Consider the following 24891-nt stretch of genomic DNA (forward strand, 5'->3'; position numbering starts at 1 on the left):
AAATATGTTAAGAACTATTTAAATATTCAATTAATCCCTCTTCTGCCAACTAAAGGACACTAATGTTGCTCACTTAATTCTCACAATCACAATCTTTACACATTATATGCTTAGCTAGATGATTAACCTTCACAAAAAAAAAACTCATTATATTCTCCAAATTTCTCCAAAACATTGACCTCCTTTTATAATTGAAATTTCGAGAATGAAATAAGGGACTATGGCAAGGCATGAGAAATAGAGACTAAACCAACTTTCAAATCTGAGGACAATAACTCGACAATATCCATGGCCTACACAATATAGCAAAGATAATTCCTACGAACGCATCTAACTCAAAATATCACGAAAAGATTCGACAAATCTCAAATAAGAAATCAACCATTAAGCCAAAGGCTAATACCATTCAACAAATCACATTGAAAATTAATGCTAAAATAGAAGTAAGGGGGGGAGAATAAACCTGTTAAGGCCAAAAATTTAATAACAGCAGAAGAGATAGCAATTCCAAAGTTCTACTCCAAAAATTTGTCTGAGAAGCAACAACACAAACGAGTAGGAACAACGAGCCAAATCAGAATGACGAACGGACCTCAAACGGAATCAGCACAAATCGAACCGGAATTTCGAACTTAAACCTTCAACAACAACCTCAAACAGCAACCTCCAAATGACTCAAACTCAAAAAAGGCTCCAAACATCAATTATACTCCATGTTGCAGAAAACTAAGAATCAAATTAAGAACGGAGAAGACGAAGTATTTTTGTATTGTTTTCAATTTTTCTGTTCATGTGCGTGACTGTGTGTGTATGGTTGATTTCCGGCGAGTTGAGAGTGGCTGCTAGGTTCTTAGGGGTGGAGGTTTGGGCGGCGACTTTTGGTTTCGTTCTCTTTCATGGAGACCGCTGCTCCTCCTTGTTTCTTGCCGAGGTTTTTCGCTAGGTTCCCATGAAGAAGATGATGAAATCCGTTGGGGGTCCTATTCTTTTGTAAAACGGCAGATTCAAAGTCTCGGGTCTAGCTCTTAGAGTGTGTATATGTATAGGATTTTTTAGGTTATGGGAGTATGGGCTTGATTTTATTGGGCCTTAAAATTGGGCCAAACACTAAAAATGGACTACAAAATTCATAAAAATGGGATAAACCAACCCAGAACTAATTCTTCCTTCTAAAAATTATATACAATTTATTACATGAAAATATCAGACTAATCTTAATTAATTAAAATAGACAGTATTATGTTGTGTGACTATTTTGGTATTTTTCAAGATTATATAAAAAATAATAATCCTAGTAAAATAGTATGACTACAAAACATTAACGAAACTAGTTTTTGTAATTTTTATTTTTAAAAGAGTCAAAGGTAGTTGAAATAATTATATTAGACCTAAACTAAATATTTAAATGCTAAAATATGTAAAATCTTGGGGAGGGTCAAAAATCACATGTCTACAGCTGCCCCTCTTTGACTGGAAACGGGAAGAGTTTTCAGACAAAGAATGATTAGACAGGTTTTTTGACTCGATCCTTATTTAGGGAGACCAAAAACTAAGAGGAAGGAGAATGTGACTGAGCCCTGGTATCTGAGCTACCTACATATCCTTGGCTATAAAGGAATCAGGCCACGTGAAGTTCAGAAGTAAGAACAGTGATGGACTATACTGAGGTGGAGAGCCGGTCGAGGTGCCGTTCCGTCGAGGTTCCAGTCTGCGGTCCTGTTATTACATCAAAATCAAAAAATGAAAAAGACTAACTAAGCCTATCAACTATGAATTGCAAAATTCCAATCAATAAGTCTTCTGAAGCTTGATCTGCAGTCTTGAAGGGCTCTTCATGAAGACTTTAAATTTGAACCTTGACACTTGCTAGTTGCAGGTGCTAGTTCATTCTTCCATGGTCTATCGTGCAATTGATTATATCATTCTGGACTAGTTTCCAGGCATACGCCAACCATACATACCGCTTTCTCGTTCAGGAATTTCTTAAGATTAAGGTTCGAAAGGACGAGGCGGCGTCGAATCAAGACTAGACATGCAATGCTCGTGATTTCAACCATGTCTTGATCAGTTCACATAATTCATCTGCTTCTGCATTTGGATTCACTTCCCTATTTTTTTCTTTTCTTTCTTTTTTCTTGGATTGAGACTTCTTCTTTGGTCATCTCGGACTATTTAACTTTTGCAACTTTAACTTGAATTGAATTCTGAAATGACTTCCCTTGTTCTCCAGGTGGGCGCTTGATTACCAAAACTTGAACTATATTCCCTTGTCCTCCAGGTGGGCGCCTGATTGCCGAAACTTGAACTGTATTCTCTTGTTCTCCAGGTGGGTGCCTGATTACCAAAAACTTGAACTGTATTCCCTTGTTCTCCAGGTAGGCGTCTGATTACCAAAACTTGAACTATATTCCCTTGTTCTCCAGGTGGGCGCCTGATTGCCGAAACTTGAACTGTATTCCCTTGTTTTCCAGGTGGGCGCCTGATTGCCAAACTTGAACTGTATTCCCTTGTTCCCCAAGTGGGCGCCTGATTGCCAAAACTTAAAATGTATTCCCTTGTTCTCCAGGTGGGCGCCTGATTGCCAAAGCTTGAACTGTTGTCCGTTGTTCTCCAGATGCGCGCTCGATTGCCAAAACATGAACTGTATTCCCTTGTTCTTTAGGTGGGCGCCTGATTGCCAAAATTTGAACTGTATTCATTGTTCTCCAGGTGGGCACCTGATTACCAAAACTTGAACGGTATTCCCTTGTTCTTCAGGTGGGCGCCTGATTGCCAAAATTTGAACTATATTCCCTTGTTCTACAGGCCCCAGGTGGGCGCCTGATTGCCAAAACTCGAACTATATTGTCTTGTTCTCTAGGTGAGCGCCTGTCACATCTTCTTTTTATACAGCCGAGGGTATATAAGGGAGTTTTTCAAATTAAAGTGACATAAATCGAAATGGGATTACTTAATTTATCAGAGTCGCCACTTGTAATAGTTTATTTGGTGTCCCATGTCACCAGTTTATTTTAAAATCCCAAATCGATTAAATTTTTATTTTTTATAGTCGGCGAACCATAAATTCTAGATAAGGATTTCTGTTAACCCGGGAGAAGGTGTTAGGCATTTCCGGGTTCCGTGGTTCTAGCATGGTGGCCTAAACTATTAATAATTGGCCTAAGTACCTAATTTATTACATGTTTTTAACCTATTGTGTATTTTAAACTTTATAACTGCTTTTAATTATTTAAAACTGTTTTTAGGAAGATTCAACGTTATTTAAAACACGTCTTAAACCACGCTACATGAAATACACCCGCGGTTCGCGACACGTTCTATTTAATATCGTTGAGAAATTGAAATTAGGTTACATGAAATGTACACCCGGAATTTAGAAATCACAACTATGTCACGGGAACCGTACCCGTAGCTATGATGAGTTATTTAAAGAAACGCGCCTAAAGAAACTATGAAGGATCGAATTTAGAAACAACATTTGTGAGGGCCATGGATAATTTAAGTGATGGCACACCTCGAATTTTTTTGTAAGAGTTAACTAGTTTTATGAGAGACATGAGTTAAGAGTTTTGTTTGGCATGGTACACCTCAATTGATTTTAATAGAAAGATTTGTATTAAATAGAGTAAATTAAAGGCGCTTAAGCTTAATCTAAATCGAAATTCAATCTAAAATCACGAATTGGTATTGGACAACATGCTAGCAATTGGTTGTTTTTGAAGAGAATCATGGCCCAACGGTGAGCCCAATATCTTTCAAGAAAACTTGAAGAGGAAATCATGGTTGAAGGAACTGGGCTCAGAAAACAAGCCCAAAAATGAGGGACGCTCATGGCCATCTAAATTTTTAGACCAAGTTGGCCCATATTGGGCTCATATTAGGTGGGTCCAGTTGCGACTGGCTGGGCCTATCTACCCTTCACGCTTTGAGCCCAACTTACATGCTACTCACTTTGCAAAATTGCAACCCGAATTATTTCTAGTTAAAAAGAAATATCGAAATTCAGAAATCAAAATACAACTCCAGTGTTGAGAAATAATTGCAATACACATGATTTGCATACATACATTCATACCATAGCTCATAAAAAAAATCTTACTATTGAGCAAAACTACTTGGCCTAAAGCTTAGACCCAATAGCCCAGCCCAGACCTGTCAAGACTTGTGTCTATCCTGGCTATTTTTCAGGTCTGGCCTAACTTGAATCAGAAAAAGACCTTTTGGTTTTAAAGATTGGGCCATTGTTCGACTACACTTCTGAGAACATGATAATGAGATGACTACACTCCTAAGGCAAGCAGGAAGCAAGAAATTGATTTATTACAATACTCCAAATAAAATGAAATGCTTTTCAAAATTACATTATAACCTATTAATACATTAAGTAACTATGGAAAGTAAACTAATCTATTACAAGTTCTTTATGATTAATAACCTAAATATATGCCTTGCCTCTTTTGAACATGACTTGTCCATCAAAGCTTGATATCATCTTGTATTATAGTAGCAGAGTCCAAATCTTAGCTTTTAAACCTGCTAATTTGGTCAACTAGTGACCAAATCTATAGGTACTAGCCCTAAGTTCACTAACATCTTTGTAGCCATTCTCATACCCAAACAACAAGTATAACACACAGATTTCAGTACACTATCAGCTATCATATCTAAATTTAGGCTTTAACAGATGCTGATTTAACCAATCAATGGTCAAATCTACAAGTTATGGCCTATTTAACTTTAAACAATGCAAGCATTATACTAAAATCACTTATAAGCAAGAAGGGCATGAATAACAGCTGAGAGAGCTGAAGTAAAGAAAATCAATAGAGAGTTTCAACTCATACAAATCCAGATTTCAACATTCTAAGAAGACTACATAATCAAAAACCAAACAAGTGCTCATGTTAATACACTTACAATCAGAATAGCTAAGGTCAAAAAGATTAATCAAATAATGCCAAGGGAACACTCATTCATTAAACATCTCTTTGCAAATTTTGACATTTTATAACTTAAAAAAACTACATAGGAATCTGAAGCAGTACCTTGAAGAGTGAGAGGCAGCAAAGAAAATAAAGAACTATATAGGTAGAAAATCCAAAAATGGAACAGCAAACAGGGGCAGGCAACAACAGTAGTAAAACACAGCACAACACAACCTCAGATCAACCAGTATTCCTAAAAAAGCAAAACCCCAACAGTCTTGAAACCATAAATTCTAGCCAAACTCAATAAAAACCCTCTACTTCAGACCATGTTTTCAGCAAAGAAATCCAAAAGAAAGAGAAGTTTTTGAAGGTTTTATAAAGTATTCTGAAATCTGATCTTTTCAGAAGAAAGGACCTTTTTTGTGCAGTAATGATGCTAAATGCTGTTTTTAGAACTTTTTCAGGCTGAGAATAATGCTCCAAAATCCGTGTGGGAGTGATAGAAAGCTTTCTTTATATAGAGTGCCCAAAAATAGCATCTAGGGAATATTCTACCCTAAATTCCCTAGCTAGTACAACATTTTTGTAGAGGATAAATGTCCAGCTGTCCATTTTCAGCATCTTTTAAAATTAATTTGGACAGCTGGTACACTTTCTAGAACCTTCAGATATTTTCCTAATTAAAAAGCCCTAAATTGCCATTGTAAATTCTGCTTATTGCAGTTCTTACCTAGACTTTCTTTGTTTAGTTAAGTCCCTAAAGTTTCTATTGGTTTCAAAGTATGACAAACAAAGGCAAACCTAAAAGGATTGGGGATTTGAATCAAAAAATAACAAGTGGATGCAATTAATCAGAAAAACAGAAATATTTAACTAATGAATCCTAACAATGCTGAATTCTAAAACCTATGGTGTCTATAATTAAATAGAATCACAAAGGCTAAAAGACTTTAAATCAATTTGAAACTAACAAAGGGGGAAACAGTTAAACCTAATTAATATAATTCATGTAATTGCCTAACAGACTTAAACAAGCTTCGACCAATTTGCTAAACAAGAACAAATAGTTAAACTAAGTAGCTGTGAAATAAAGAAAATAAAGAATCTAAAAATAAATATCCTAAAATATGCCGCTAATGGAAACAATTAACATAGAAACAAAATAATTAAAACAAGGTAAAAATAAGCAAAAAGAAAAAAGAAATTACCTAAAATTGGATTTTTGTCATGAACTCGTCTAAACTTCAAAAGGCATAAATGAAATTTAATCACCATTAATCGAGTGTTCTTAACAAGAACAGTTTACCAATGGATATTTTGGTTCATTTGACCAAACACTGATCAAGAGAAGAAGAAAGAAAAAATTAGGGATCTTCCGGAATCTGAGATTTAAAATTCGAAGAAATCGGGGCTGATTTGAGAGGGAATAATGGTGGTTTGGGGTTCAGATGAGGACAAGGATCATAGGGTGTTAATTTGGGGCGATTTGGGATAGTTAGGTTTTTTGGTCCTGATTTTGATCTAAGATTCGAGCAAATCGGAATGGATTCGAAGAAAGCCAATTAGGGGTTTAGAATGAGGAGGGGATGAGGGTTCTATGGTGTAAAGATTGTGGTGTTTGGAGTGCCAGCGTCGCCGTGGGTGATTTTTGGCGGGCGGAGCCGGTGAAGGAGTCCTAGCCAGATAGGGTTTGAATCGTTAGAGAGACGAATGAGAATGAAGGGGTCTGATGGGGGGTTTTGTCTTTGGATAGTTATACGGAAAACGGGTGGTCAGTTCTGAGCCGTTGGATCAAAAGAATCCAACAGCTGTGATGAGATTATGACGAAACGGGGTTGTTTGGGAATGGGGGGACCTGGACCGAGTGGAACAAATTTGGGCTTGGATCTGGGTAACGGATTTGAGCATGAATTAGCCCAATTTCAAAGATAAAGACCCCTTAAAATCAAACTCTTTTATTTCCCCTTTTCTTTTTCTTTCTTTTTTTTTGAAATTATAAATCCTAAATTATCTAAATTGTAAGATTAAACCAATTATCTGAGTATAAAAATTATAAACATCACTTAATTCTAAATTAAAAAGAGAAAAATCAATAAACTAAAAATTAAAAGACAAAAAAAATGTAAAAATGAGCTATTTTTGTGATTTTTAATTTTCTGTAAAGCAAATAATTACTGATTAATCCTAAAAATGTAGAAACAAATCCTAAATGCAATGCATGATATTTTGGTATTTTTCATAATTTAAATAAAAAATTAAACATGCATAGAAAAATGCAATAATTAAGAAAATTCTACAAAAATTCCTAAAATGGCAAATAATTAACAGAAAACCTATTTTTGGGGATTTTATAGGAGTATTTCGTATAGGGAAAAAATCACTTGCTCACAGCTACCCCTCTTTGCTCAGAAACATGAAGGATTTTTGGGCAAAGACAAAATGAGCAATTTTTGCCAGATTGAAACTTCATGGGAAGCATTTTTTGAAAGAGCCTGACCGAACCTTGCTTTGGAGGTTTTCTACATATCATTGGCTATAAAGGAATCAGGTCAGTGTAGTTTTGGAAGTTTTGGTAGCTGGAACTACCGGGAAACTGTGATTTTACTGTCGTTGTTGTTGTATCTGCTTGCTAAACTCCTTATTACACCGAAATGAAAAACAAGAAGCTAAACTAGCTAAGCCTATCAACTACGAGTTACAAGTTTCCTATCTATAAACCTTCTAAAGTTTGATCTTGAGTCTTGGATGGTTCTTACTGCAGACTCTAATCTGAATCTTGATGCTCGTTAGCTGCAACCTCTGAATCATTCTTCTTCAGCTTTTCGGATCAAGACAGGACATGTGAAGCTTGTGACTTCAATCAAATTTTGAGTGGTCTGCATCTTTTCTCCGCTTCTGTACCTTGAGTTCAACTTCTTTTCTCGTTTCTTATTTTCTTTTATTCGGGTTGAGACTTCTTCTTTTGGTCATTTCAAACCTTGTGGCTAGCTCACGGTGAAAACCTATTTAGGCACCAAAGCAAACAAACAAATGAAATTTTTTTGCCCCAGTTTTGCTAGAAAAATTTCGTGAGTTATTGTAAAAAATCCAAGCTATTTCTTTATTGAAAGCAATAAAATCAAGATCGTGTATCCTTGGGAAAAAGAGATTAGGGAGTGGAGCCCTATATCTATACTAAAATCAACAAGGGAGTGGAGACCCTATGTTGGAAAAAGAGACTAGGGAGTGGAGACCCTATGTATAAAATAAAATCAACTAGGCAGTTCCGCAATATGTTTTCCTCTAAGTATGAAATATGTCGCGCCCCCTTTTTCTCGCGAAAATCGGGTTTGTGACATTTGGGAGGACAACTCGTTCCCTTTCGGGAATTGGGTTTGAATTGAAGAGTCACCACCTAATGATTAAAGTGCATTAGGAAACTAGGAGGGGTTTGTTTCGAGTAACCAGAGATTGGGTAAGGGCTTGAAATTCTCCCAAGGGGAAGGTGTTAGGCATCTCACAGGATCCACTAGTGTGGTTCTCGGCCAAACTATTGTTGTAACTTAAGTGCAAATAACACGTAGGCAAATAAAGGCTTCAAATAATAGAGGATTTTCACGTAATGGTTACACATAAACAAAAGTAAGAAAAAGGAACTAAAAGAGTTGATTTTCTTAAAAGAAATGGTTTAAAAAAAAGATTTAAAAGAAACAAAGAAAACAAAGGAAGGGGGGGTCCTAGGTTTATTAATAATATGGATCACCCCATACAATATCCGGTAATCACTCCTCAGTGAGAGGCTACATGTGATGTTCTTGCGTGGTCATCATATCCATATCTACCCTTCCCACCCTGTTAAGGTATTAAAGCGCAGATCGGTCTCGTTTACTTATTGCATGTTAGTACCCGCCCCAATCCTATCAGCCCCAGAGGTACTTGGGACTACTATTCCTAAAAGGGAGGAGAAATCGGGTTTATTTGTGGTTTCAAAGGTAAAAATACTAAGGCGACAAGCAAAAACATATATATAGCAAGTATGAGGAAGCACATAAACAAATAAGGCTCAAACAGACCTCCTTGAATCAAAGAAAAACATATAATTTAGCATGTCTTACACGTACTGATTAGGGTCTGATTAAACTTAAAAATTGGGGCAGACTGATTTATTGCATATTTCAGATAAGAAGCCCGAATCAGGCCTCCCTGCTGGTTGTAGTTAATAAAATCTGATTCAGTTCATAAATTGTCCTATGGCTTGCCTAAGTGTTAGACGAAAACTTATAGGCATGATATCTACTGATTTAGAAAAGATGAATTATACTGATTTTAGAAAAGGTTGTCAATTATTCAGGAAAGACAAGTTTTGACAAAAGATCATAAATTCTGCAGACATTAGACATTGTTGTTACTGGTTTTAGACTTATAAGCGAGTGAAACATTTCAGACTTGGTTGATAGTTCCTATTGGCATGCTTTCCATGCGTTGCTGATTTTAAAAAAAACTTTTGGACATAATAAGAATGCAGAAACCCTATAGGCATGACATCTAATTGTAGTTGATTTTTAGAACCTATAGGTATGGTCTCTACATGCATAAGTCACGATATCTACATGAAATTGTAGGGTCCCTATAGTCATGGTATCTAAATGAGAATGCTGAAGTTCCTATAGACGTGGTAACTAAATGAGAATGAAGAAAATCATATAGACATGGAGACAAAATGCAAAAATCCTATAGGCATGGTAGCTATATGAAAAATGAAGAAATTTTATAGGCATGGTAGTTATATGAAAAAATGCAGAAATCTTATAGACATGGTAGATGAATGAAAAATGCACGAATCTTATAGGCAGGTTATCTACCCTTTTTTACATGCATGGTTACCCTTCACTTTTCACTAACCATCCTGAAAGGTTATTACAAGTTATTATAGTCCAAATAAAATAAAGAAAAAATACATCAGAAATTGAAAATTACAACCAATGAGAGCCTGATTCAGACTTCCTGTCTGAAGTATGAAGTAAACCAACTCCAAAGATCATGTTTCAAAGCCTTTCTCCTACTTGGGTATGTCAGAGTTCCCTAAGAGTTTCATAAGAACTCCGTGTAGTGCTTACACCTAAATGTATCACCATATTAAGCCAAAGTGCAGTATGGAAGGGCCAGCCCTTAGGCATCCAAGTTCAGAGGGAACTCAAAGTCCCAAGGCAAGACTCACAAGAGGGGGGGCAAAACTTAGAAACTAAGAGAGAATGTAAGTGCAGAATTCTGAAAGGGGAAAAGGGAAAAGGAAACAACACACATGGGGATATAGGGAATGAGGAGTTGCAAGAGATAAAAAAAAGCAGGCTAGTGGGCATAACCCAACAATGGGAGATGCTGGCACAACCATAAGCCTACAGGAACACATTGTTTAGAGGTTAGGATCCCCTAAGGGATCAAGTTCAATCCATAGACAATAACTTGTATATTGCCCTGTCTTAAACTGTAACTCAAAGCACATAAAGGGAAATAGGGAATAGGGATTCATAGCAGAAATAATCAAAAGGGAATCAACATGCTAGTTTAAGTATTTAACTCTGCAGAAGTAGTAAAGTAGACATAGATACAGAAAGCTGTAAGTAAACACATTGTGGGGATGCTGAAATTTAAAATTAGAACATACCAGTTTCAAAGAAACAAGTAGAGAAAAATGCAGTAGTCTGGCAAAAACCTCAGCACAGACAAGAAGAGAGAGTTACATTATGTGAGTAAGAGTTCAGAAGAGATTGTGAATTGTGTTGTCTGCCGTGTGAAGAAAGGTCATGCCCTTTTATAGTCTAAAAACCAAGTAGAAATAAGGTAAGAAATAATTGAAGAGCTGATTATCAATCAATTACACAAAACTCCCTTTAGTTAAGGGATTCAGATTCAAACGGGTATAAACCAATTAAGGAAAGAAATTAATCAAACACTTTGTGCAAAGTAGGCAATTAGGGGTGAATACATAAAAGTTATTTAAGGACGGGGTTTTTGAAATACACGGTTTGTGCGAACAAGGTAAGAAGATCAATTAACAACCAGTAAATCAAAAGGGTTTGAGATTTTGTATGAATGAACCGAGTCAAAAGATAGGAAAGGTTTTTAACTTAAGGGAAATCAGCAAACAATGGAAAGGGAATCAATTAGACCCATATTCAGAGGGAAGTAGGAACTAATCACAAATTCAGAAGCTATTTTAAAGGGAAGTCTATCATATATAAGGAGCATACAAACATGTTAAGCATGAAGGAAGACTGTAATGTCATTGTAAAGTCAGTAGAAAATCCAATATAGAAAAGTTTAGCAAAAGTTCAGAGTCGTATGAAAGCAAGAAATGGGTCTGAAAGAGTTAGGGGTTTTGAAATAAACCCTAAGTTCAATCAAATCACATAATCAAGCTTGGAGGAACCCCCAAATTCTAGGGTTTCCACACTGAATCAAGTACAGAGATGAGAAGGCAAGTAGTTGAAACAGGCTCAGAGGTTTCAGAGTTGAAACCTCTTACATGCTTCATTCATCAACAGAAACTCATGAGAAAAACATGATAGCAAAGTAACATGCGGAACATAGTAGAAGCACTCAAAAGAAAAACACTGATAGGAACAGTAAAAGAAACATGCTTAAGAGATTTTTTAGAAGAAACATAAACAAGGCTTAATAAAAGGAAAATAAGGAAACATAAGAACTTAGCAGGAAAATACAGTAGGAGAAACATGCTAGAACATAGTAGAAGACAAAAAATATAAGAACACAGTAGAAAAGCATATGAGAGCATAATATGGAAAACATGATAGAAGAACATACAAGCATGGAGTATATAAAACTCAGTAAAAGAACATACAAGAACGGAGTGTAAAAACTCAGTAGAAGAACATACAAGAACGGAGTGTAAAAACTCAATAGAAGAACATATAAGGTAGAATAAAACATAAGAACACAGTAGAGGCAAATAAACACAAAAGACAAAGGAGAGAAAGTCAGAGAAACACTTAAACATTTTCAGAAAACCCTAGATCGGAAACAAAGCGGTTTTAAAAGTAATTTTTGAAAGAAAAGTTAGGGAAATCGTTTGAAAACACAAGGAGAGCACAGATACACAATGGATATAAGAAAATCGGAGAAAACCTCTAAGGGTTAGGGTTTCAAAAGAACCCTAGAAGTGAGATAGGCTTTGAAAGGTCACCGATCTGAGTCGGATAGGTCAGAATCAGGCTCAAACCACCATGGTACGCCGGAGTAAAGCCGGAAATGGCCGTGGAACCTTGAATCGACTGTAGTCTAGGTGCAAACCTTGGAGGTCAGGCCTCGAATCTTCAGGTATCAGGCACTCCCAGAGCCTGAGAAGCCATGGATTCCGGTGGGTTTCAAGGTGAAGGTGGTGGTAAGAGGCGGTTAGGGTTTGGAAATGCTTGAGAGAGTTTGAGAGAGTTTAAGAGTTCAGAGGCAGATCGTAGGTGAGAAATGAGAAGGTTAGGGTGGTCGTTTAGATTAAAAAAGGTAAGAGTGAATAGGGGTTGTTGATCTCAGAGATCAATGGCCAGGATGAGAGGGGTCTGGGTCTGGTAGGATTTAATCGGGTCAGGGGCGGGTTTAAATTAAAATTGGGTTGGGGAATTGAGATTGGGAATTGGGTTTATTTGGGGGTCAAATAAGGCTAAAATTGAAATAAATGGGGCTTACATTTAAATAGCCATTTTTCCCTTATTTATTTTATAAAAATAGTAAAATAATTTTTGGAAATAAATTAAAGGAAATAATAATTAATAATATGTAAATATTAAATTAAAAATACTGGAATCAAATTTGTAATTATAGATATAATTAAATCTTAAAATAGGCTAAAATTTCAATCATATGCAATTTAAGTTTAAAATGATAAATAAATCTGTAAAAAATGTGCAAAAATTACCTTAGTTATATTTTGGTATAAATATGAGAATTTAATAAAGGAGTTACCAAAAATGATAATTTGGGAAATAATTATTGGGTTTTTCTGCTAAAATAAGTTGATAAATTGATTTAAATTTTTTTAAAAAAATGGAAAAATAATAAAACTCTTGGTCATGCTTATATATGCATACGTATGCTATTTAGAAAGTATTTTGCATATGAAATATATAAAGGGAAAAAACTGGGTATCAACAGGGAGTGGAGACCCTATGTCTTAAATAAAATCAACTAGGGAGTGGAGACCCTATGTTGGAAAAGCGACTAGGGAGTGGAGACCCTATGTCTAAAATAAATTCAACTAGGGAGTGGAGACCCTATGTTGGCAAGGCGACTCAACTAGGGAGTGGAGACCCTATATTGGAAAATCAACTAGGGAGTGGAGACCATATGTCTTAAAATAAAATCAACTAGGGAGTGGAGACCATATGTTAAAAAGGCGACTAGGGAGTGGAGACCCTATGTTGAAAAGGCGACTAGGGAGTGGAGACCCTATGCCTCAAATAACTTAAACTAGGGAGTCAAGACCATATGTTGGGAAAGCGACTAGGGAGTGGAGACCCTATGTCTAAAATAAAATCAACTAGGGAGTGGAGGCCCTATGCCTAAAATAACTTCAACTAGGGAGTGGAGATCCTGTAGACATGTGATTTTTGATCCTCCCCAATATTTTTTATATTTTAGCATGTAAATATTTAATTTAGGCCTAATATAGCTATTTCAACTATTTTTAACTTCTTTACTTTATTTTCGTCATAAAAATGGAAAATTACGAAAAAATATATTTTTAGCTTACGTATCTTTCATAAATTTAAATAAAAATATACAAAAATAGTACTTATTTTTATCTTTATATAATTTTGAAAATAAAAAAATATATAATAGTTTCATGTTAGCCTTTGGCATGGGGTAGTATTTTTATCTTACTTTAAAATGAGTCAATTAAGGTGTTGGATCATAATTTTAAAAGTTTTAGAATCCAATTCTTGGCCCAAATCGGATTAGTCCATTAAGCCTAGGGACCCTTCTAGACTCTTCTTTGGAATAAAAAAAACAAATAAAGAGGACCCTAAGGACTTAACACAAAAGACATAGGGATTAATGAGCAAAATACACAAAGATACACCTAGATCTAGACTATACCTATAAATTAGTGCTTAAAAAAATCAAAAAAAAAGGGAAAAGACAAAAAAAGTTGAGAAAGGCTGCACAGACAAATGGCGGATCTGAGAGGCCCCCCCTCCCCCCTGAATTTTTTCTTCTTCACACCCTCACGCCAAAAGCTATAGATCCCTCGTTTTGTTTTTTGCTTCATCTCCGGCGAGTCAATGCAAAAAATCTGGCCAGTCATCGGACCCCTTATGAATCCTTAGAGCTCGAAGTTTACTTTATTGGCAAACCAGTGGTTTTTCCAGCAACTCATTCGACCTTTTCTTTGGATTTCAAGCTTCTTTGCGTTTCAGCCTTGCTCCTCCATTTGGTACTTCTGAAAATTTAAAGGAGTTGTTGTTGTTTGTTGTTAATGTTGTTTGTCTGCCGACCTCTCTTGTATGGCGTCCCGTTAATTAGAAATTGACTGAATCCGACCTGGGTTTTGAGGTGATTTCCTGGGTTGTTTTGATGTTCTGTTGCTGCTTCTCACTCGAACAAGAGCTGGGATAAATCCTTTCCGTTTTGATTTTTGTTTTGGTCAAAATTCTGTTATTCCTATGCAATTAACCTCTGTTTTAGCGTTCAAGCTTCTTTGCATTCCAGATTTCCATTTGAAGTTCGAGTCTGCCGACGAGAACGTTTCTGTGCTTCATTTGCTTCCGAATTTTGGCTTTTGAGTGTGGTAATGGAGTTAAGTCAAGGATGATTCCGGTTCAAGTTTCCGGGGAGGTTCGACTTGAGACCGTTGTTCTTCGTTTCCGGTTTGAGGTTCGAGTTTCAATTTTTTCATATACATGTTTTTGAGTCAATTTAGTGTTTGATTGCATTTGGATGTTAGATGTTGTTGTTGTTCATGTCATAGTAGAATGTTTGAAATATTTGCTTCCATTTGTTCATGTCATTTGTTAAGTGTTTGAAATATTCTTCTATTTTTTGGCGTGTATGGTACTTAACTGTTTGTATATTATTTTCAAAGAAATTTCCTAGTTTGATTAGAAACCAATCCGTTAGTAAACTAATTAAGAAGAAATAGCAGAACTAGGGTTGTTGATATAGTAGTAGGTACAGGGGAATCTTGTGGATGATTTGTTGAGATGAGTCGTAGGGTTTGGGATTGTTTGCTAGTTTGCCTTTCCTACAACCAAATCTATAATCCATTTAGCAAATTTCATGGCCCTCGCAAAATTGCAAATGCGCAATTGCTTTAGGCGCATTAGTTTAGTAATATTACCTTCTTAAATTCGGGTGCGCATTTATGTGACCCAAATCCAAATCTCAACAATGTTCAAATATGTCGAAAGCCACGGGTGCATTTATGTGGCGTGGTTCGAGGCGTGTTTTAATAACATTGCAATTTTCTTTTTAAAAATGAATAAAAGCGGTTAATAAGTTAAAATTCAACCATAGGCTAAAACATGTACTAAAATCAGATAATTAAGCCGAATACAATAGTTGAGTGACCGTGCTAGAACCACGAAATCCGGGAATGTCTAACACCTTCTCCCAGGTTAACAGAATTCCTTACCTGGATTTCTGGTTCGCGGATTGTTAAATAGAGTCAATCTTTTCCTCAATTCGGGATTTGAACCGGTGACTTGGGACACCATAAATTATCCCAAGTGGTGACTCTGAATTTCAATAAAATAATCCCGTTTCGATTGTCACTTTAAATTGGAAAAAACTCCCTTATACTATATCCCCTTTCGGGGGTGTAGGTAAAAAGGAAGTGTGACAGCTCTGGCGACTCTGCTAGGGATCGAACCCAGAATCTCTGGTTCAGGGTTCAAGAATTCGAGCTTAGATGAATTGTTATATTTGGTTTTATCTGTTATCTGATTTTATTACATGTTTGAGCCTAATGTGCTAAATGTTGCTTGTTACCACTTTGATATTATCTGAACTGTATATATACACTGCTACGAAACCCCTCTCTTCTCTCTCCCGAGGAGTGCATGTTGGTCGTGACTTCTTTCTGTTAGTGTCATATCCCAAATAGAACGAGGTTCGAACAAGTTGCAAAGCCGGATGTTCTTTTGGTTACCGATACGCAACCCCCCCTCGGCTCGAGTTGTCCGCTCGGGTAAGCCAGGTCTAGAACAAATAAACCCATGTTTTAAACCTAGTATAACAAGACCTCATGCTGGATCCCTAGTGGGAACACTTGTTTGCATCATGTGCATTTTGACTTTGGGGACTCAACACAGGGGTTGGGTCCGTCTACTACAGGTGTACCCAAAATAACAGACCATCTTGATGCATCATATGTGCTACATGTTGCATTTCTTCGAGGGTAAAATGGTCATTTGGCGGACTAATGATAGTTGAGGGCAAATGAAAAATGAAAAAGAAAAAAAAGAAAAAGAAAAGAGAGAGTGAAGTGTGAAGTTAAAGCGAGTTGGGCCCAATTATGTTGTTAAAAAAAGAGCTTGAAAATTAAAAAAAAAAATTGCACTTTTTCAGCATTTTCCGAAAATCAGAAAATCAAAAAAAACAAGAGAAAAAGAAAATCCAAAAAGATTTTGCATGTTTCATCATTTATCAAGAAAAAGCAAAAAAATATATTTTCTCTAAATTAGTTATTTTTTTTAATTCTCGCCTGTATCCAATATGCCCGAACTACGCATACTTGATTCTCGTCTTTCGGGGCGTGATACGTAGGCAACCCATATAGGGTCCGATCTTCCTAGTCTTAGGTTCCTGGCTTCGAGGGCCGTAGCCAAATCTTGTATCTCTAGCCACTTTTGATCACATTGGCCATTTTTACAAAATATGGCTATTTTCGCAAAGTGATTTGTTTAATTGTCTGAAGAGTCTTGATTCCACAATTAGGTGCCTCTTTACTTTAAGGTCTGTCCTTGTCGAATTTGTTTTCTATGCTGCTAAAGCCTTTCTTTGTTTTAATGATTGTGAGTTCAAAATGGGAAAGAGGAGAGTTGAGGTTCGGCATACGTGCTGCTGTTACAAGTGAAGAATACTCATTGGATGGAGCTATAGAAATTTCTCAGCTTCCTAGAGGTGACAACTGGTCTGTTCATAAATTTAGCGGTATCTGTGTGGGAACCTCTGATGGAATTCGCAACGTTGATAATGTAATAATTCAGGATCGATCATAAAGAAAGTTGGTGGTTGTGTCTGCAATGTCAAAAGTCACAGATATGATGCATGATCTGATTCAAAAGGCCCGGTCACGAGATGACTCGTACCTTAATGCATTGGGTGTTGTTCTAGAAAAACACAAATTGACTGCTATTGATCTACTTGATGGGGATGATCTTGCTAGTTTCTTATCTCGTCTTCATCATGACATCAACAGCCTAAAAGCCACGCCCCATGCAATATATATTGCTTAATTGTATTGCAGCTGGTCATGCAATAGAATCTTTCTCTGATTTTGTTGCTGGGCATGGAGAGTTATGGTTTGCTCAGTTGTTGTCATCCGTTGTCAGAATGAATGGTGTAGAGTCTACATGGGTGGACACAAGAGAGGTGCTCATTGTGAACCCAACGAGCTCTAATCAAGTTGATCCAGATTATCCAAAGTTTGAGGAAAGACTTGAGAAATGGTACTCTAAGAATCCATTAATGACTATCATTGTCACTAGTTTTATAGCTAGCACTCCCCAAAATATTCTTACCACTTTGAAAAGAGATGGAAGTGATTTCTCTGTAGCTATCATGGGGGCATTGTCTAAAGCATGCCAAGTCACAATTTGGAAAGATGTTGATGGTGTCTATAGTGCTGATCCAAGAAAAGTAAGTGAGGCCGTAATACTGAAGACACTATCTTATCAAGAGGCGTGGGAAATATCATATTTCGGTACAAATGTCTTGCATCCACGGACAATTGTTCCAATGGTGCAATATGACATTCCTATTGTTATAAAAAGTATCTTTAACCTCTCTACACCTGGAACAATGAACTGCCGATCCACTGATAATGAATAGGAGGATGGACAACGATCAATATTCCCCGTCAAAGGATTTGCAACAATTGACAATGTGGCTCTAGTGAGTGTTGAGGGAACCTGAATGGCTGGTGTTCATGGTACAGCTAGTGAGATTTGTGTTGCGGTAAAAAATGTTGGTGCTAACGTAATCATGATATCCCAGGCTAGTAGTGAGCATTCAGTGTGCTTTTCTATGCCTAAAAAAGAAGTGAAGTTTATTGCTGATGTTTAGAGTCTGGGTTTGGTCAGGCTTTGAGTGTCGGGAACCTTTCTACAGGTGTAGATTTACTTATCGGAGTTGGAGCATGACGAAGCCCCAGGACATCTAGTCAGGATTGCTCATTCAGGGTTGGATTAAAAGAAGATTTTCTTTTCTTTTGTTTATGTTTTGAGTCTGTTTTTATTTTTATGTTTTCTTTTACCTTTTAGTTTTGTATAGTAATGTCGAGTTTTATTATTACTATTGTACCTTCTATTTTGCATTTGAAAAGGTGTGTAATAAATCAAAAATAAAAAAAAGATTTTGTATTTTATATTTCCGTTGGGAATTTTCTTTAGAATACTAATTGTAGAAACGAAAAAATATATTTTTAAGGAGGTTTTTCCTTTAGGCAATTAATATATAGAACTTAAGATAAAAATTATTTTATATTTCCTTTACTATATTAGGACCAAAAATTCAAAAAAAAAAGAGAATTTTCTTTAGTACCTCTTTAAAAGTTTTTTGTTAAGATATTAAATCCAAAAATCCAAACGATTTTCTGTTGAGTTTTTTCTTTGGGAAATTGATGAAAAATGACTTGAAAAAAAAATCTTTTATTTTTATTAGAACTTTAGGACATTGTACATATAAGAAAAAAAAACAACAATACTTTTTCTTTGGTATATTTTCAGAGTTTCTTGCTTAGGTAATCAAAAATTCAAATCCAAAAATAGTTTTTTTATCTTTTTCATGTCTTGTTTCGAAGTCTTTTCTTCAGGATATCAAGTAAAAATTTAAAATATTTTTCTTTGGTCTAGCCTTTAGATTTCCTTCTTAAAAAAGAAAAAATATCAAAAAAAAAATAATATATTTTTTCTCTTGTAAGGATTTTCCTTAATAATTTCTCATAGAGTATTTGTTTCAAAAAGAAAAAATATGTGCTCATTAAGCTTGAGTTTAGAATAGATTATAGAGCATTCAGTCTAGAAAATTCAAAAAAAAAAAATTGCTTCTTTTATTTCCTTTTTCTCATCAGAGTAGTCATTAAAAAAAGAAAAAGAAAAAAGAGAACGTTAGTTTGTTTCCTTTATTCCCAATCTTCCAGAACTGCGCAAAGATCTGATTCATGCGGGGCCATGATACGTAGGCAACCTACGTAGGGTTCGATCGAATCATTTTTTATTATTATTAAAAGAAAAAAAAAGAGAGATAAAAGAAAAAAAAAAGGGTGAAATTATGGGATGTGAGAAATGAGAAAGAAGAAAAAGAGCGATAATCAGAAAGAAAAGGGGAAGGAAAATGAGAGAGCTAAGAAGTGCGAGAAAAGAAGAGAAAAGAGAATATTCAAATGGATAAATTGGGATGATGCCAAGTGACCTTAAGACCCTCGAAGTCATTCTGGAATCATTAATTGTTATTAGGTGCATTGCACACAATGTGATATTATATTATGTTAAATGCCCTAATGCTAACGTGATGACTTCATTTTGTTATATTCATAGCAGAAGGGTGGTTGTTTTGTGGTTTTAAAGGGGTAACTCTTCTCTACAACATAAAGTCAAAAGGCAATGGCAGACAACAACAGAACTAAGTTGGTTGATACCGGTGCCCGAAAGCAGTTGGTTGAACAGGACAATAGGTTGGTTGAAGAGGTAAAGATGTTATGACAACACATGGAGGACATGTATCAGGCTTGGATGTCTGGGAAGGCACCACCCCCGCTACCACCTAGCTTCCTAGATGCTGCCCTTACCCAAAATCCGAACGCAATGCCAGATGATCCTCCTTACTCTCCAGATCCACCCGCTTATCATGGCTTTCCCAACCACCTTAGTAGCTCCATCACTTATCTTTCAATTACCTTTCCCAAAAATTGCCCTCCGGTCTTATCCACCATCCCCAACAATGATCACCCACTCAAAGCTCATGATGCCCAATATTACCCCTCAGAGGTTGCCCACAAGGTTCCCAACTCATACAAGCAGGGCCCGCGGGATGAGCCTCATGTTGAAAATGAAAAGTTCACAGGAAGAAAGGGGAGAGATGGATACCCAGGAGGCTGAAAGGCATAGAACAGTCCTTAAAGAACAAGCAAGGAACGGGAGACCAGGGTAGCATGTCTTACAAAAAATTGTCTATGTCCCCCGACGTTTGTCTGCCTGCAGGGTTAAGGTGCCAAAGTTTAACTTGTATGATGGGTGTGGGGATCCGGTAGCCCATTTAAGGGATTATTGCAGTAAAATGAAAAGTGTTTGCGAGAAAGATGATTTGCTGATGGCATACTTCAGTGAGAGTTTAACTGGGGCAGCTTTGGAATGGCATAATCGTCAAGATGCTGGTAAGTGGCCTACATTGGGTGACATGGCTCAAGATTTTGTTCGATACTTTCAATACAGATTAGGTGTTGTCCCAAACCACTCCTCCCTATCTCAAATGGAAAAGAAACCCAAGAAAAGTTTTAGCGATTTTTGGCTCAGATGGAACGAACAAATTGCTCGGGATAGTCCTCCCATTGATAGAAAAGATGTTGGTGAGCCCTGATGACGACAGGGTCCAAGGGTCGTTCTTGCTAAACGCTTTCAGCCTCAATGTCGACCTCATGGATATGCTTGTAATCCTCTCCAATGCTACTTCTCCCCATAGAACTCCCAAAGTCGTACATCACTTTCCCGATACCCTGTCCACAATGCACCACCATATGCTCCACACCCACAAGGCCCGCGATGGCCCACACCACTTCCCCAAATGTCATATCCGCCACCACGGCCTGCCAAAATCACCCTGGATCAGGTTTTCGGCCCAATCAAGCATTTAAGAACGAGAGGTTGCTGAAAAAAGAAATGGCTTTCACCCCTATTGGAGAATCATATGCCAGTTTATTCCAAAAGTTGAAGCAATTGGACATGTTGAAGCGGATTTATATAAAAATACCAAACCCTCTATAAAAAAAGTTTGATTTTTCTCAAAGTTGCGCATATTGCTCAGATGCCCCGGGGCATGACATAGAGAAGTGATGGAATATGAAGAAAGCAATTCATAAGCTTATTGATGCAGGTGACATTGTCGTGCAAAATCCAGATGCAGCGGACACTAGCCAAAGTCCATCGCCTGTTCGTAATGAGACGCATATGGTGAGTATGATGTGCTTTGAAAAGGAATATGAGAATTCTTTTGAGGTCCCCGAAGGTCCACGCGTTGTAAAGTTTTCAATGCTATCAGAGGTTGATCTTGAGAATGAGCCAGCAAAGGGAACCCAAAAGCAATTTATTAAGAACAATGTGATGGAAGTTTGTGAAGGTCCCAGTAATGTTGGTGCGGAATTTAGTGGCTAAGATGCCGAGCTTGGCAATTGGAAAGACGTTCCTTTCTTGGTTAGCCACAGAGGAGTTTTGGTGGTTTATTTTGTTGTCATTTCTGTTGTCCGGGTTATTTCAGGGTTGTAATCTGAATATTGTCTTGTGACTCAAACCCTCCTATCATTTTATTGTGCCTAGTTTGTTTAGTCATAGTAGCCCGTCTAGTGTTGTCTAGGTTTGTTCTAGGTTTGTAACCCCAGTTTAGTTTGTTTGTTTTGTTGTTCAAAACCTTTCACCATTTGTCTAATGCAACTTTCTGTTCTCTGTTATTTTTAGTCATTTTTGTTTCGTTCTCTTTTCTTTTTATAGTTCTTTTCCTGTTAACTCTAGTGACATGACATGCACGAGTAATTCTCAACCTGGTTTTAAAATTCAGCTTAGTCACGAAGCAATGAAACAATGTTGAAGATGTAAGGACATTTGAGGGAAATAAGTGAAGGCATTTTGAGATCACTTCAAGCCCGAATTATGTGAAACTGGGGCAGATAGAACATAAAAATACACTATTGAAATGCATCATGCTGTATCAGGTGAAGATAACGACAAGTTTCCCCCAAATTTGTAGGGGGCCGTTCGTGGTAGTGAGAGTGAGAGTGTTGTCCAATGGTGCTTTGTATGTAACAGATGTAGAAGGCGAATGTGTGGATATGGTCATCAAGTGTGGCGCAATCAAAAGAAGTTACAAATATTTTCCTTGGTTTGTTTGATTGTGTTGTTTGTACTTGGGATGTTTTAAAGATTGGAATGACGAAGGCATTTTGTTCTGCTATCTAAACACCTTATCCTTCGTTACCCTTTTGAGCCTTGTTTATTTTCTTTCATACCCCTCTTTTGGAATCAGTAGCAAAGATCAGAAACACACGCGTGAAAGATAAGTAAAGGAAAAGGAGAAAAGAAAAGAACGAAAAGGGAGAGAAGAAAAATGAAAATCAAAAAAAGAAAAAAAGAAAAAATAGGAAAAAAAAGAGAGGAAGAAAAGAATGAAAAGAAAAAAATAAGAAAAACAACAAAAAGAGAAAAAGAAAGCAAAAAAGAGAAAGAAAAGAAAGAGAAAAGAGAAAATCACAACAACAAAGTAATTCCTATGTCATGAACTATGTTTGACCTGATTCCTTTCAAGGATACGTAGGCAGCCTAACAGTTCGGTCTCAACAAAATAAAAATCCAAAAGTCCCCAAGCAAGAAACTGGGGCAGAAGTTGTGGTTGTTGTAAGAAATCTAATTCTGAAAGTTGTAATTTTGAACCCATGTGAATTGTTTTGAGCCTTTGATATCCTTTCTTTTTAACCCTATCCAAAAGCCCACGTTATGGTCCAAAGAAAGACCCTTCGATCAATCTTCGAGAGATTCCAAGTCAAGCAAGGAGAGGTAATTCACATCAGGGGCAACACTCTGGTCCAAGCAAAAAAATAATGAAAATGAGAGAGTCTTATTAGTGAAAACCCTTATGGGCACCGTAGGGCGACGAGAGCTGAGAGAAACCAAAAATGAGAGAGTCTTATTTGTGAAAACCCTCGCAGGCACAGTAAGGCGGCGGTAAGTTGAGAGAAAGAACAAATTGAGTGAGGCTTGATGGTGAAAACCCTTCGGGCACTACAAGTCGAATAAGGATTGTGAATCAGATTGGATAATCGGAGCATTTAAGACCAGTTTCACGGTTCATGGGTATAACAAGAGTTTAATATCAGACTTGTTTGACAAATTAGGCCACTTAATCAACATGTGCATGTCATGGTTATTAGAGTTGGTATCCACCAGCTTTCCAATTGCACAAAACGGGGTCTGGCTGACACATCAAAATGTCATAAGTCAGGAAAGAACAACAAGCGCACTAAGTTGGTAATAATCAACATGCTTTGGGGTCCATGAGAAATACAAAGGTTTGGTATATTTCAATTCGTGAACAGTGCAACAGACAGAGGATGTTAGGTGAACGGGTCAAAGGTATTCTCTACGATGAGATCAACAAAGAAAGTGTTTAACTAGTGACATGCGAGGTCTTCCAAGCAGAAATCAAAGTTATCGTGACAAATGAGGGAATAGTAGACTTCAAGTCCAAGTCTAGTGATTTAAGTCAGGAAAAAACAGCATGCGCACTAAGTGGATGGCAATTAAAGTGCTTTGGAATTCATGAGAAACACAAAGGTGCAGTCTTGTTAACACAAGAGCACGATGCAACAGATGGAGGGTGTTAGGTGGACAGATCAAAGGTATTTTCAGTAAAACACAAAGGTTGGTAAATGTCAGTTCATGAGTAATGCAACAGATAAAAGGAATTGGGTCTGAACGGAGAAGGGGTATCTTCTGTGATAAGGACGACAGAGAAAGTGGTTAGTCCATAAACAAGCAAGGTCCTCGAGTGGAAATCAGTTATCATGGGAAGTGAAGGAGCAATTGCCCTTAAAGTCAAGGCCACAAACCAACCACCACATTTTAATCAGTCCTCGAGCAAGGTCTTCGTTTGTTTCGGAGAAACCCTCCGCATGGAAAAGCAAGCACCAGACAGGTTTGACCGTAAACTTTCAGGACCCTCCTGGAAAATAGGACCTAGTTTAAATGTTCAGAAATAGCATAATCTAGCATAAATGCATCCCAAAGGAATGTAAGTTGGCTTAGAAGTTTGCATGTTCGAGATAGGATTCAATTAGGAGTTTCCAGGACCCTCCTGAATAGTGGGACTTAGCTTTAAGATTTTGATTAGATAACAACATTTAGCGTAGACTCTGTTGTAGGGTAGTATAATTCAGCCATAGAAGTTGTCACCCTTAAGATAAAACTTGACCTTTGATTTTCAGGACCCTCCTGGATAATGGGGAGTAGTTTAAGACCTTCTTAGATAATAAGATGTAGCGGAAGTCACATCTTTAAAAGATATAGCTTAGATATAAAACTGTCGTTTAGTTAAGAGTTGTCAGGACCCCCCTGGATAATGGGACCTAGCTTTCAAATTCGTAGTAATATTTGGTAATATGATTCAGTTTAACACTCACATCTGTGCCCAACCACCAAACTAGGACAAAAATTTTTCTTTGTTTTGTCTATTTTATTGAAATCAGGAGCCCGCCTGGAAAGTAGGGAATACATTTCAAGTCAGCAATCAGGAGCTCGCCGAGAGAACAAGGGAGCACAATTCAAGTTTTAGTTTTCAAGTTCTTATTGATATTTGGAAATGTGGATAGTTTTACACTCACATCTGTCCCCAGCCACCAAACTGGGACAGAAAATTTTCTTTGTTTTGTCTATTTTGTTGAAATCAGGAGCCCGCCTGGAGAGTAAGGAATACATTCAAGTCAACAGTCAAGAGCCTGCCTGGAGAGTAGGGAATACATTTCAAGTTAGCAGTCAGGAACCCGCCTGGA

General features: G+C 37.0%; 1 pseudogene; it reads left to right on the forward strand.

The window, feature by feature from the left end:
• Window positions 1–18507, forward strand: part of LOC107830670 (uncharacterized) — a 38153-nt pseudogene extending 19646 nt beyond the window's left edge.
• Window positions 18508–24891: the final 6384 nt, after the last annotated feature.

This window comes from Nicotiana tabacum, chromosome 1 (genome assembly GCF_000715075.1).
Source record: "Nicotiana tabacum cultivar K326 chromosome 1, ASM71507v2, whole genome shotgun sequence".
Lineage (NCBI taxonomy): Eukaryota > Viridiplantae > Streptophyta > Magnoliopsida > Solanales > Solanaceae > Nicotiana > Nicotiana tabacum.